The following is a 565-nucleotide window of genomic DNA, read 5'->3' as shown; positions in this document are numbered from 1 at the left end:
CTCATCTTCTCATTCAGGTCTCTACAATATCGGATCCTCTCAGTGAAGATCTTCTACAAAAGAGAATTTTCCAGATTTACCCATCAAAGATGGATATGGACAGAGACAAGATGGCGGAGAGGATATTACACCTCACCCTAGAGATCCTCTTCCGGCTTACTGGAGAGGTGAGAGATTCTGATGACGTCACATTACATCATTCTTATCTATGGGAATAACAGATGGACAGAACTGGAGAGGTGAGGACTCTGGAAATGTCTGTAGTGAGATTTATTAATGTGTCTCTCCATTACCAGGATTACACAGTGGTGAAGAAGACCTCTAGTGATCGCTGTCAGGACCCTGTGTCTGAGGGATGGGGAAGACCCCTGAGCCCAATCATGGGGCCTCCACCTCACCCCCTGATCCATGAGGACATCAATGACCAGAAGATCCTAGAATTCACCTACAAGATGATTATGCTGCTGACTGGAGAGGTGAGACTGCTGGGACACTATACAGTAACGCTATGAAGGGATCGGGGGATGACGGTATCATTGTATGTGTCAGGTTCCTATAAGGTGTC

This window comes from Ranitomeya imitator, chromosome 2 (genome assembly GCF_032444005.1).
Source record: "Ranitomeya imitator isolate aRanImi1 chromosome 2, aRanImi1.pri, whole genome shotgun sequence".
Classification (NCBI taxonomy): Eukaryota; Metazoa; Chordata; class Amphibia; order Anura; family Dendrobatidae; genus Ranitomeya; species Ranitomeya imitator.
This window is presented reverse-complemented; position numbering follows the sequence as displayed.